This window comes from Cololabis saira, chromosome 8 (assembly GCF_033807715.1).
Source record: "Cololabis saira isolate AMF1-May2022 chromosome 8, fColSai1.1, whole genome shotgun sequence".
NCBI classification, from domain to species: domain Eukaryota; kingdom Metazoa; phylum Chordata; class Actinopteri; order Beloniformes; family Belonidae; genus Cololabis; species Cololabis saira.
Window position 1 is genome coordinate 37,439,742 of NC_084594.1, and position 14,550 is coordinate 37,454,291.

Genomic DNA, 14,550 nt, shown 5'->3' on the forward strand with positions numbered 1-14,550 from the left:
TTGCGGGGCCTTGTCCTGATTGGTATTTAAATAGAGTAGAAGAATAAGAGTTGTCACTTTTCGGTGTACTGGGCTTGTGGGCTGCACCATTTCCTCACGGGGTGTCTTAAAGAGTTCCCTGTACATATGAAATATGTAACGGAGTGGAGAGATAGTCTCGATACGATAGAGAACGTTTGGTTACTTTTTAACCTTGGTTCTCTGAGTGAAGAGACTATCTCTCCAGCTTTCAGGCCGCTCGGAGACATGTTTCGATCAAACTATCACTGGTTACACGCCAGCACAGGTGCTTTATAGGTAAACCTGAGGGCGTGACTGGGCAAGCTGGTGTGTCTTAAAGAAATATCCACGTACCGTGACAGCAGGGGGGTTCATTCCCTGTACATATGAAATATGTAACGGAGTGAAGAGATAGTCTCTTCACTCAGAGAACCAAGGTTACAAAGTAACCAAACGATTTTAATACTAACACGATATTCAATCCAATTCAATTTTATCTATATAGCATCCATTACAACAGAAGTTGTCTCTGTGCGCTTTCCAGAGACCCAAAACATGACCTCCGAGCAATTATTACATAAACATAACATAAACAATGGCAGGTAAATAACTCCCCAAGTGGGAGAAAAACCTTAAAGGGGACCTATTATGAAAAACACGTTTTTTCTTGTTTTAACATATATAAAGTGGTCTCCCCTCACCCTGCCAGCACAGGGGAGACAAAATACCATGAATTTCTGCAAGGTGTCTGACCCCCGCTGGACAGAATCCCCCAGTGTCACGTGATTTTTTTTTTTTGAGCCGATTAAAATCTGAGGTTTGGCCTCCGGTGCTGAAACCACGCCCACAACCAGCTCTCTCCGTCGGCTGGAGCGGTCCTTCCTTGAGCCAGTCGGACGCGGCGCCGCAGCGGAGCGGATCCGGGTTAAATCATCCAGGTTCCCGGGTGGTTTGGGAGCTGGGTCCTCGGGGGTCCGTCCCAGGTCGGATCAGCTTCACCCTCCGAGATTTTCAGCCAAATCTGTCGGTTTGATCACCGGTAACAGGCAATGCGCAGAGGATGCGCCCCGGAGCCGATCTGTGCGCCGGGCGCCCGTCGCACAGCATCCGCCGGGCAGATCCGGCTGAAATTCCGCTGGTCGGTCCCCGGGAGTCCCTGCTACCAGTCCAGGTGGGTTCCTGCGGTCCCGGCCGGTCGGAACCGGTCAGATTCCCCGGTTAAAGCCGCGGTGATGCGCTCACCGGTAACGGGCGATGCGCCGCGGAGCCATGCGCCGCGGAGCCATGCGCCGGGCGCCCGGCGTGGGGTTGCGGGGCCAGCGTTCAGCATCCGCCGGGCAGATCCGGCTGAAATAGTGCATAAATGTTATTTATATACAACTCATATTTAATTTTTTTAACAATAAAGTTGCCATTTGTGAAAATTCAGTGTTGTGATTTATTTACAGGCTCGGGCTGTTCTGGCGGAGCGAGGTTTATTTTCCTCCCCTGCTACACGTCATTCAGGGAGCCAATCAGCACAGAGCCTCATTATCATAGCCCCCCCTTCCCTTAGAATGAGGCACAGAAAAAGGGGTTAGAAGCAGTAAAACTAGTGACAGGGCCCACAGGCTGGATTTCTGATTTATGTAGAAAAAACAAGCTTTAGATTGTTTTTAAGACATTCAAGGCCTGTTTAAAATATACATAAAATGCCATAATATGTCCCCTTTAAGCCAAACAGTGGCAACAAAAAATTCCCTTTTAGGAGGCTAGAAACCTTGAGCAGGACCTGGCTCATAAGGGGGGACCCTCCTGCCAGAGGCCAGCTGGGCGATATTATACACATTTAGTATAAAATCTTCCAGTCTCCAGACTAGGCATCTTTGTTTTAAGTGTTGTATATTTTAATTTAGCCAGTAAATAAAATATACAGAATAATAATAATATAACTAATGCTTTTAACCAGATTACTTCGACAACACCAGCCAGATCTACTACCTCAAAGACATGAAGTTTAAACTGACTGCAACATTACCATGGCTTGCTCTGAACACCTGACGTTGCATGGCATCTTCCTTTTGAAAAAAAACTGAGTTTCAGCTGATTCAGTTTGAGACTGGCCCATCTACCCCCAAGACTGTATAAAACAGTCGAGCCAGAGGTCATTGTGCAAAAGAGTAAAGCGCAGCATGAAGAGTTGATGCAGTCGAGTACTCGCTCACTCTTGAAACACGTGACAACCCTATAATCCCTAACGTTTCGATTTCAAAATCGGGTTTTGTGATATTGCAATATTATTTGAAATGCAATTAATCGTTCAGCCCTTGTTGGTACCACTTCAGAACCTTTTGCTTTGCTTAATGGGAAGCTTAAAATAATACAATAAAACTCACTGATGAATGCATGCTCATAAGTAGCTTACATTTCCTGATTGTACGATAGATTTGTCACTTCAGCTCTCAACATGTCTACATTCAACTGGATTTAATTCTATCATCATCATTTCTTTACTTCCTACCACATCTCCTATGAATCATTTGTCTTGAGAGCGTTCATGGCCGTTTCTCAGGTATGCCAAATCTGGCCTTTTTTTACTTTGGTGCTCTGTCAAGCATGACTCAGGAGAAGTGACTTTGGAGGACCAGTCTCTCTCTGGCGATGTGAACAGCAGTGTACTAGTGTACTTGATAATATCACAGCTCGCTTTAGTGTTGTATAAAAATAACCAAAGACGGATGATGATTACAACTGAGAATGGACAATGTACTGCTCTCCCTGCCGTTTTCATAGTGACTTCATATAATGTGTTTTTAATGGGTCTTATACTTTTGTGTGTCAGCAGCATTATAAATAAAGTTATTATGTGATATATAATATTAAGTGAAAAGAAAAAAAACTTCTAAAACAGAGTACATTTTAAAATAAGCTCTGTCTTTCAAAGTTTGCCAGCAATGTGAAGTTATAACAGCTTTAAAACTACATTCCCTTATACAGAAACAAAGTTGTATCTTTTGTTTTACTCCACTTTCTTCTTCCATTACTTTTGGCTGCTTACGCAGTTACACAAGTCTCCACTGTATGCATCCTTGATAAAATGGGCTTATCAAGTACATATCCTGGGATTTGGAGTGGAGTTGACACGATGTGGACAATTGTACACAAGAACACAAATACAGACAAGTCAGTATGTCGAGAAGCAGTTCATGTCGCACCTTTTTGTAACAGATAGTTCACTGTTCTTGTGATTATTTCAAAAATAAAAAAGGAGAAGAAAAACATGTATCATGTTCTTTGCTCATGTGTCCATTGACTGTTGCAGTGTCAGAAGAATGAAATTAAATAGATTTAAAGATGAATTTCAGCATTGTAAAGATATAATTTCATCCATACTGTGGTAGGAGTGCTGTAGTATGTGTCACAGCTGGAATTCCTGTAAATTAGATTACAAGCATGTTTTTATTTTCCAGACTAGTCCAATACCTCAGCAGCAAACTTGAACAAAGGGGAACACTTAGCAATGAGGTGTCAGGATTAGTACTGTGGTGTGGCAGCAGCCTCATTTCACTTCTTCTGACAGACGACCCATGTTTGACTGACATTTCTTTTTTAACAAAAGACGCTTTGGTTCCTGTTCTGCAGCGGGGTGTATCATTCCAATAATTCTGCTGAACTAATTGGTCTTGGTGTGGAAGTGAAATTGCACGACAGGCTTTGACAGGTGTGAGAAAACAGCGAACGGTACAGTTGCACCTGCTTTAATGAAACCTGTGTGGAGGGTGTCGTCATAGGCTGTCACGTCGACACCTTTAACTGTTTTGCCAAGAAGAAGATGTCAAGTTTTAATCGTGCATTTTGTCAGTGTTATTTTGGGACGACACATTACCTGGAGAACCAGAATGTTTTCAAGATAACTGATTGAAATCTAGGAGTATTCAACAAAAAAATGACAAACACAAATGATTGTAGTATTACTTCGTTGTATTATCGGCTAGGATTTGTCTGTTGTCATTTTAAGCTCAAAAACATGTTGAATTGATTACACAAAGTGTTTCGCACATATTCGATTTGTGTGATTTACTCCCATCCGGAGCTAGCTTGCGTGCGTGCGTGCGTGCGTGCGTGCGTGCGTGCGTGCGTGCGTGCGTCTGGTGACCAATAAAGTCCACCATTTCTCTGCCGACCCATGTGTCCTCGTTCCTCTCCGGCTACCCTTGTAGCACGAGTCGGCTACAATCTCATTGCTGTCTTTGCACCAGAGCCCTTGATATTCTGGATGGTTTCTTGTTTTCTATGGTGTAAAATAATCTTCCAACAGTGAAAGGAAACCTGACAGCTTTACATAATTGGATTTCAAAAGATTGCTTTTCTGTTTGACACTTACATCAGTCTCTGTACTTATTAGAGGGAATAAAGTAAATCTTATTGTCATTTCAATTGTCGTTTATTGAGGGTATGCATTAGAGTTGTGCATCTTATCTGTCTGACTGCTTGTGTACACTGTCGTCTTAAAGAGAGCAACTGCATTTGTGCTGCAGACTTGGTCCTTACTGTTGGGATTTATTTTATAATTCTTATATCACTTGTTGGGATATACCTCTTACATTTGTATATATAGGTCCTCTAGTAATTTAACAAAAAAATGAAGAAGAAAAAAAAAACAGGCAAAAAGTCAGGAACACAAACTAGCAGCTTGGCAGCTTGAATGTGTCGTTTAACTGCACTTCGCTTGTTATGAGAGTTGTGATAATTCCCGATTTCTGCACGGCTGATTAGACCGTGTTGGTTCACCGTGGTTTGTCACAGGCTGCAAACACCGTGTTCAGCGGACAAAAGCTTTGCATACTAATTTTAGTATCGCATTTTCCAAGCAGCGGTGGCAATGTTCATGTCCTGAAGAGTGTTTTAATGAACTATCCCCCAAACAGTCCTCCACTTGCTGCAGCGTTTTATGACCAGATGCTCAGCGTTTGTCCTCGCAAATTTAAGGGCAGCATGTAATTGGCTCAGCCATTACAGCATTTGTGGTGAGAGAGTATGATTTTCTCCAGTCATCATACCAGGGGCGTGTGAAAAAAATTACATGACATGGGTCCACACTCAGTTGGGGGACTGGAGAATGCTAAAGTCTCAGAAGTGTACTTTTGATGTTGACTAAGAATACCATTCATCAATTCTGCACTCTTTAAGTTCAATTTAGCACAGCAGTGATTCTGGTGGAGGAAGGGTGGCATTGGTGAGCAAGCCTGCTGTGGAGTTAAACACAGTACTTTCATTTCACTTTCAACCTTTAGACTGCTGTGGACTTGGAATGTTGATATAAAACAATCGTGTTTTATATCAAGTGACAGATACAGTATGTATATGTGTGTATCTGTAGGCTATGTTTGCATCTGTAAGTGTGTATGTGTATGTGTGCATATGTATGTGTGCATCTTTATGTGTGCATATGTATAGCACATTCAATGATTCAATGATTGAAGAATGTACAGGGTAAAAATAGAAATGAATGTGCACTAAGTCTTTTCTAGTTTTAACCAAGGTGACACTGTTTTTATTTATCTAAACTATAGGTCATTATTGTAATCATCAGTTTTGATTTCCATGGATTCCTGTACATTGCCATTGCTATGCTCCTGTTAATTACCATCTGCGTCCCATTTTGCAACCCTAGTGTAAAGATTAGACTGAGATCAGTGCCCCCATATAGTAACCCAGTTGTAGGTGTTGTGACAAAAAGAGAGAAGATGATATTGTATTACTGCAGTTTAACAATGTATCGTGTCAGCCGCACATTTTCCCTCCTTCTGTCAGCGTAGACTACCGTATACAGGAAAACATCTCCCACTGATCACTTGACTGGGAATGTCCGTGGTACCCATTGTCTTCATTACAGCTGGTTTGTTGTGCTCATATGGTGTTGAACCTCATTTGGTCTGTTGTGCTAAGATCAATATATCAGGGATCCCAAGTCCAATGTTCAGAGGTTTGATGGGAACACGTACAGAAGCTGCTGATGTGCATTTGCATGCTTTTGTGAACTGCAAGATGGACTAAATTATTAAGTTCATACTGCTCTATGATGCCTTGCTACAGAAGCATCACCAACTTAACTTTGTCAATATCACTGATTTATCAGTCTAAGCTAAGTAAATGCATTTTCTGTGTGGTGGAGAGTCAGTAACTGACACGTACCTGAAAGCAGGAAGTTTTTGGTGTCTGCATATTTTATGTCTGTAGTGTTTGTTGGCGATTTACTTCCATAAATGAGTCCATAAATGAGCAGTGCTGTTAACATAGCGATCAACTCCTCGTGTCATCTTAAGGTGGTCTGGTATGAGGTTCATGAAGAATAAAGACATAGTCAGGCCAACAGTTTTACGACAAATTACTGAAAGCTTTTATTGCCCTCTTTCGCAAGAAAACTGCTGGAAGCTGGAAGCCATCTCTTACTCTCTAGTTTCCAAATGCTGTTGGTACTTTTTTTGATAACAAGCAATTTTCAGCAAGTGTGATGATGATTCTTCAGTGATTTAATTGTTGAAATATAAACCCGTCTGATATTCACCAGATATTCATCTGGTATTCACTGGTTACTCTAGGTGAGACTGGGTAACCAGTAGTAACCACAACCTTCCTACACCAGCACTGTCACTGTGGGGAGGAGGAATACTTTCCAGGACCTTGCACTGACATGCATTAAAACTCATCCCTGCATTATAGATTTAACTTCTTAATTCCATTAATGCTTTTTTTCTGTGTTCAAGTTGTGCCTGCTGAAGTCAAGTTGATTTTGTTTCCACAGCTGTGGTTCATGCTGTGATGTTGGAAACCCGAGATGGCTTCAAGCTTTCAGCTTGTGAGCTCAACAGCCCCTCTGCCTCTCAGATTATTTGTCTCTGAAATGCAAAATAGCCTCTGAGGTATTTTGAAGATTGTGGAGCACTTTGAATCACTACTTTGAGATGTTTTTCAAGCTGTTTTGCTCACTTTGTGTATAATTTAAAATTCTTGGGGTTGTCGGGAGGCATACAGGATGAATATTCAATGTTAATTTACATAGACCACAACGTAACATATAAATTATATCTGTTTATCAGATACTCATTCATGGATTACAGTTTGTTTTATTTTCATTTTAAATTAACTGTTTAAAAACAAAAACAAAAAAAAAACTGTTACACATGAATGAAGTGGCTAAGTGGTACAACAGATATCTGGACTACAGATCAAGCACACGACTCCATTAACTCCAGTCTCATTTTGAGTCATTTTTGAGAACTCCCACTACGAATTTTCCATTAATTTGAATTTATTCATTTTTTAAAATCATTTTTCCTGTTATATTTCTATCAAAAAATTACATATTCATTGTCTGTGAATGTCATAGAAATTTGTTGTAAAATCCAACACCCAAAGTTTTAACAAGATTTGATCACATCCATGAAGAATTTCCACCCACAGGGGTCTGAGCACACAAACATCTGTGATCTGAAATTAAACACTAATTTACTACCTGTATGTACAAAATTATATTAAATACTAACAATGAGAGAAATAGAGATTGATAATTTTTTGTAAACTCATGTTAATTCAGCAGTGCTGGGTCAAGACATTCTCTGGATGCTATACCAGAGAAGGTCTGACAAGATACTGTGTGACACCCGTACATAAACTCCCATCTGTGTGGCATCGAGCACATCAATGGCTCAAGTATCTTGTGCCTCCTGCAAGATTTTGAGAGCAGCTTTTCTTCATAACACTCCTGGCTAACGGCCATCACAAATCTCATATCATAGTTCAATGAGGAACACTTTTTGTCCTTCAAGTCTAACTAGAATTAGCCCTTGAGGTGCCAGCTATCCATCAATCATGATAGTTATTTCGGTGTATCTAAAAATCTGATGGATGGGCCTGATGCTATGAAACCAATTAAATTAACCGCATAATGGACTTGATTCCTGTCACCCTGTACTCTTAATACAGCTGATACATTCGGTGTAGCCTTGGCAAAGCCAACGTGTTCCTTCCTGTCGACCTGTTGTAACAGCAGACGGTGATTCGGAAATCCTGGAACTAACTTGTCTTTCAGATCTGGCTTCTTCAGCTCGGCTACAACACAGACCACTAGAAGAGACCCGTCTGCTTGCAGCTAGAAGCACTGAACTGAAAACATTCTTTGAAGAAACAAAAAAAAAGTTACAACATAATATTTCCTTTTTTGGAAGTGTTATTGAATTGAGCAGAGTTGCTGTACCAGCTAAAAAGAGTCCCATCCCACTCTTTCCACCACTTCTTTTTTTTAAACAAAATGATTTAGTAAAAGTTGAGACAACTCTTTGAAAATAAGTCAATTGTAAGGGGTGAGGTTTTGGACCCAAAGAGCAGCACCAACTGGACCAGATAGATTGATAATGACTTTTATTGTCAGCAGAAGCAGGTAAGCACAGCGAAGACCAGGAAGTGGTAAGGCTGATTCAGAGTCAAACACAGAAGGGCTGAGGCCTTTACCAGGGCAGAGACGAGACACGGAGGTCGGGAGCAAGCAGGGTCGAAACCGGGAGATCAGACAAAGGGTGAACGCTGTAAGGTCTTGCATGAGAACAAGGAGATCTGGCTGTGAGTGTGGAGGAGAGAGCTTTTATCCTGGCTTGATTGCTGAAGAGCTGCAGCTGAGTGAGCAGGTGAATGGAGTGACTGACGAGGTGGGTGTGGTTGGCAGGTGGGCAACACATCCCAAATTTCATATTTAGTAGACTCTCACCAATTCACCTCCCATGCTTAAGGTGTTATCAGCTTTAAAAGGGCATGCCATGACGACTCTGTGACAATTTATAGTTTTGGGGCGACAGATGTATAATAACAATTTATTTGACCATATTCAATCCAAATCATGGTTTAAAACAGAAATGTTATGGATATGAAAATAAACTAGAGCAAATCCCCCAACTGTCAGGATTTGACATTTCCCCCAGTTTCAGTTCTGTCTTGACCCTCCTGTTTCCCATCTGCCCTGATTGTCTGCACCTGTGTCTCGTTATCCTCTGTGTATATCTAGTCTTGTCCTTCCCCTGCTCCTCGCTGGTCCGTACTGCTTGCGCCCTCCATGTTCTCCTTGTCTGTTCTACACAGTTTTCTTGTTTATGGTCCTGTTTGTTTTTTTGATCCTCCTCAGCAGCGTTTTTGGGTATTGAATAAATCCTGCTTTTTGGAACTCCTGCTCTCCTGCGTTTGGGTCCTCAACAAACCACTCCGTGACAACAACAGAATAATACATTGATTTCATGAGTAACGATATTTCAAAAGAAATGGAAGGATTAGGTGCAGTATTTTGGAAGACATTCTGCATCACTTTCTCTTGAATTTTAGTGGCTCACTCTTCTTTGAAAGTTTTCACAATTGTAAAAGAGCTAGAAATTAATTTGTTTATAGCAAAGCCCCTCCATAACCTCCATGACTTGTTTGCTTTTTGTCTTTTCTTAAGGAAAAGGCACCTTTGCCTCCGATTTTTACAATAGTTACTCGTGAATATCAGTAGTTTTAGAGTTTTTGTCACAGTCTATACCAGGCTTAAGCCAGAATCAATCTTTGTATCTCCGCTCTGCTTGAGCTTGTGTTGCTGAACACTAAAACACCAAATTAGATTGAATAAATGGCCTCTCTGGTACCGGTGCAGAGATTCAGGTCATTATGATTAGTTTTGTTGTGTGTCTGGAACCACTTGTAATATCTGAATTTCCTTCCTACTAAATAAAACCTCTCATGGAATTGTACTTTCATATTCAGGAGTGTGGAACAATGTTTGTACCTAAAGAAGCTGTCCAATATACTCTATTTTCAAGGTTAATTCTGTGGCTGAAGGGAGGAGACATAGCCATCCATCTATTTACCCACTTTTATTACTATAGTTGTCACAATCACATTTTAATTAAGACCGCTCATAAAATCACTGGCAGCTGTCATGAAAACTCTAGTCCTAAAACCTTATTATAATTAATCCATAATATTTAAAGTTTAAATAAGTCAGAGACTGTTAAAGGGATACCATAACATTAGGGGAATTATTGATCAAGAAGCTCCAAATAAAATTGAAAGATCAACTTTGTGAATCATATAGTGTGATGACTTTTATAATCACATACTCGGTTCGGTCCACTTGATGTGGGCTGTTTTTTCCATTATGTTCTATGGCTCAGTGACTAAACTCAGCGTTATGGTGTAAATGTGGCATTTGCTAGCTGATGACGACTGAAATGGAACGCCTGTGTAGCAGTGAACGGGACACATGCTGCCAATGATGTACTGTAAAATGTGGAAGTGCAGGGTTCAAACTCTCCCTGTCACAACCCAGGAAGAATTCTCATCTAGAGTATTTCCTTTGTCCAGGTTGATAGTAGGGCTGGGGATCGATTCAAATGTCAAGAATCAATTTGATTCCGATTCTTAAGATTCAGAATCGATTATCAAGACTTGATACGATCCGATATTGATTTGGGTTAGTGTTATTAATAATGTTTTTTGAGCTGTTGCTTGAATTATATGACTGTAGTTATGTTACATATTAATACTAGTATTATATTGAGATTCAACAGCAAGTATTGACAGCTAATGATGGCTATAAGGACCAATCACCTCCCAGAATGTGGATATTATTGCTTTTAGAAACATTGTGTGTGGCAGAATTATCAAACAGATCCAGGGCAGCAAACAGAGGCCGTGAAATCGGTTTTATTTTTCCCCACATTCCATTTAAATTTTTAAATTTTCTGTGTTTTTCAGTTTTTAATTTTTGAGAATTTGGTTTTTAGCATTTTTTGCAAATTTAACCCCAAGAAAGTATATAAAGCAATGAAATATAGACAATTTATGCAATATAACTGAAAACTTTAATATTTTCATACTTTTAAACATATTTAAAGGCAAAAACATGGCACTTGCTATTCTCTTGCCCAACAAAACATAACTTTTTTGGGCATAAACAAAAAAATTCCAAAAGTTATTTGTATGAAATAAATAACTAAGAAATAAATAACTCAAATATGCCTTTCAATATCCATTTAAAGTGCAAAAAAAGAAAGTAATTGCAACAGCTCATGCAATAAACATATCATTTTAGCTTGTCTAATTTATTGTCACCAGATGCACAGCTTGCCATGAAGCACCAGGCATTTTTCAGGTATGTCATGACAAACCGTATGTCCGATAACAGAAGAAACCAAACAAGCTATAATAAATATATTTTCATTTTAAAATTTAAGCTGAAATATCCAGAGCACTGAACACTGGTTGGGCGTGTGTATGAGTGTGTCCGTGTCCGTGTGTAACGTGGCAGGCGATTCAATGATCTGCAAGTTTTCCCAGCACATGGTTGACTGGACACGGAAGGATACGTGCGCTTACAGAGTAAAAAGCATAAATGTTACAACACAAAGAGACTGACGATCATGTACTTTAACGGCAACGTCTGTAATAGGTGGAATCGTAATTTTGTATTACAGTACGATGCACTCTTCTCGCGTGGTACGTTTCTTAACGCAGCTGGTTGTCTGTAATCGGACGCGAACAGCAAGTATTTTCCAGCCTCAACAGTCCTGGGGAAGCTGTACCTGGGAGTAAACCGGTTGTTCTGTAGCTTCTGAGCTGGTTTCTCAGGCGGCCGCTTCAACATGTTTGTTTTGTTCATGAGGGTAGCGGGTGTGTCCCCGGCTTTCAGTGACCCTTGTTGGAGCATTTTCTCATTAAGTCGAAGAAAAAAAACAAAAAAGCTTTAACGCACATTTTTAAGCCTTTCAGGAGTTTTAAAAACCCGCGCTTTGTTACAGTAATGCTACCGCTGCTCTTCGACGCCATGTTCAGTGTTTGATAGTTTCACACCACGCGTATGTGTGAATTAAATGACGTGACTGCTGGGATTAAAGTTCACCGGGTGAAAATGTAATGATGAAAAAAAAATTGATCTTTGGACATATGAATCGATTTTTAGGAATTAATCGATTTTTTTCGAGAACCGATTTTGAATCAGAAAAGCGATTTTTTTTTTTTCAACACAGGCCTGATTGATAGAATATAATGAAAAAAGCGACCCATGCCAAGTGGACCTCGTGGGTAGTTCTCCATCGCATCAGTGATTACTTAACAGTTCTCATAATGCATTATTGTTTATTATGCTGCTATTTACGAGTTTAGCTGATCATGTATGAGACCTTTGCATCTTATTTTACGAGATAAATGTACAAGTACCAACTTTTAAATAGGAACATTTTGGAGTTATTAGGACGTTTATTTTACCACTTAAACTGGGTGCAGCAGTCCATGTAATATGCTCATCTCGCTAGTGGGGGCTTTGGATGCACAAACTCTCCTGTGGTCTGTAATTTTCAAAATATTGGTGTAGCCCTCTAAGTGACTGTTCCTTCATGTTTAAAAAATAATGTATGTGAAATTTCTGGGGCGACAGTTGCTACAATTGTACTGAATGTTGAAGAAGCATCTAAAAGTTGATGTCTCTGAGGCTGCAGACAAGGCACTAAAATATACTGAAATCTTTTTCTATTCTATTCATTACAAAACTGCCTTCTTTTTCTTCTTTCTCCATCCCTTTCTTTTTTAATTTTCTATCCGCCTCTCTCAGTTGGGGAAAGGAGTGATTTTGTCTTGGCTCTGAGGGAAGGGAGAGCAGACTCCACTTACCCTGTGAGTACTCAATCAGTGGGAAACACGTTTGTCGTTGGCCTTTGTGATTTATTACGTGCTATTAATGACTGCGACCAGAGCTGTTTTTGCACAGAGAGGAGCTGTGGTAGCAGGCACTGGTCTCCATTTCTCTAGAAATGTGGGTCTGAGAAGATTTATACTCTGTCTCCAAAATCTTGACTGATTGCTGGTTATTGAGGTCAGTATTCCCCCTGTATTGAGGTCTGATCAGGACTTGTAAAACACAGGTTTAAAATGAAACCATTAATTACTCATACTATGGGAGTGGGGGGGGGGGTTGAATAATGAACCACAGAGATGACAAAATATACTCTCTTACACTTCCTCTGGATTTTTTTAGAGATTAAATTCTTTAAATAATGAACATCAGCAATGAAAAACAATATAAGTAATAACTCAGTTTCCCACATAGCAGCCGACAGATCATGTTATCAAGACAGAGGCTTGTCATGGATCATTCATTCATTCATTTTCTGTACAAGTCCATCACTGCAATCAATCTGTAAATAAAGAGACTTCTGCACCTGTAGACAGGTAATTTGGCTCACTCTTTTCTTTCCTATTCCTTTTTACAGTTGTATGCATATTGTAAATGGTTAGCGCCCTAGTTGGTAAAACCTTTTGAAATCAAGTTTTATATGCATTTTAATCTTGCAGCAGATGCACTTTTTATTGTGTCCCTCGCCAGCCCTCTCCGACCGTCTGCTCTAATATTTTGACCCATTCCTCATGAACAAACTGCTCCAGTGGTCTCAGGTTTGAAGGGTTGCTTTTCCAGACAGAACACTTCAGCGCTTGTCTAAAAAAGAGTTTAGATGAGGGCCGAAGAATTCAGGATTATCCTGAAAAATAACCTCATCTTCTGCACATCATAGGCTGCTTTCTGTCCGGAAGATTTGGAGATTTTGTTGTGACTGAGACCGAAAAAAAAGAGAAGCTATAAGACTTGTTTTAAAATGAGCACAGCAGTCTATCAGCTGTGTCGCTGCAGTGTCAGCCTGATGTCTTAATTCGGTCCTGTGCAATGCAGAAAGTTGCATTTCTTTTTGTATCGCCCACACATCTGAAAATGTCTTAATTACTTCTCACAAGGCTCCTGAAGTTAATTTATGTCGTCACATGTTTAACCAATTACTCAGAGTGTAACGATGTGGAACACAGTTCACACAGTTCCAACACAGTTCGCCAGAGTTCCCAGGACAACCTACATTTTGCTTTTATCTTTAGCCTAGTTTCACCGCTCCAGTGTGGAAAGCTTATCTAAATGTTCAAGCAGGCAACACTTTATCCTGGATACTAACATTTATCTGTGTCAACATCCAGCCCTTGTTTAATAATTTCCTCACTGCTATCGCAATATCACAAGCTAGGCAGAAAAGCAGAGGGAAGCACATTGTCTATGCTTCAGTGTTAAAGAATAAGGGACTACCCCCCGACAGACACTTTCCCCTCCAGGCAACATTAACTTGGCCAAATTCCATTTTGTATTTCCAACAACCAACCATCTGTTTTGTTTTTCTGTTTTTCTGTTTTTTGTTTTTCTGTTTTTCCCCTGACCATAGAGATCACAAGGAAGTTTTTTTAAATTTCTTGACAGTGACCAAGACACATCTTCCCATAGGAAGCAAAGGACCCATGCATCATCAAAACGGAGAAAACAATGTTTGTACAGTACCATCACTTAGGTACATTATGGGGATACCTCCTGTTCCTCTCCACATCTTAAATCCCTTAGTATAATAACTGTATAATCCACTGTCTACAAAGGGACCCAGAGTACTAGAAAATGCAAAGGTCCTTCTGTGCTGTTTTAAAAGTGGAAGACGACTTTAAATAATCAGTCACTGAGTTAAAGCT